The sequence below is a fragment of the Pteropus alecto genome, unplaced genomic scaffold, assembly GCF_000325575.1.
Source record: "Pteropus alecto unplaced genomic scaffold, ASM32557v1 scaffold195, whole genome shotgun sequence".
In the NCBI taxonomy this organism is placed as follows: Eukaryota; Metazoa; Chordata; class Mammalia; order Chiroptera; family Pteropodidae; genus Pteropus; species Pteropus alecto.
The window spans coordinates 9,760,499-9,761,048 of record NW_006438073.1 but is presented as its reverse complement, the minus strand read 5'-3'; positions in this window follow the sequence as shown (position 1 = coordinate 9,761,048).

The following is a 550-nucleotide window of genomic DNA, read 5'->3' as shown; positions in this document are numbered from 1 at the left end:
TACGTGGCTCTGCGTGTCCGTGCGTGGCTCTGCGTGGCTGTGCGTGGCTCTGCGTGTCCGTACGTGGCTCTGCGTGTCCGTGCGTGGCTGTGCGTGGCTCTGCGTCGGCGCCATCGGGGGAGGAGCTAGCCGTGATGGCTGCGTGGCCTCCAGTCCCGAGTGAGTCACAGGACTCCTGTGACGAGGACCCTGTCCCCTTTTAATATTCAAATCTGCGCGTGACTGTGCCGGCCTTCCCTGCAGGACACTCATCTGTAAATGGACAGTGTCTCCGTCACGGTCACAGAGGACACATGGCTCTGCGTCGGCGCCATCGGGGGAGGAGCTAGCCGTGATGGCTGCGTGGCCTCCAGTCCCGAGTGAGTCACAGGACTCCTGTGACGAGGACCCTGTCCCCTTTTAATATTCAAATCTGCGCGTGACTGTGCCGGCCTTCCCTGCAGGACACTCATCTGTAAATGGACAGTGTCTCCGTCACGGTCACAGAGGACACAAGGACCTGAGGACAAAAGCATGCGATGAAAAAGACGGAAGAGGAGGGGAGGAGGGG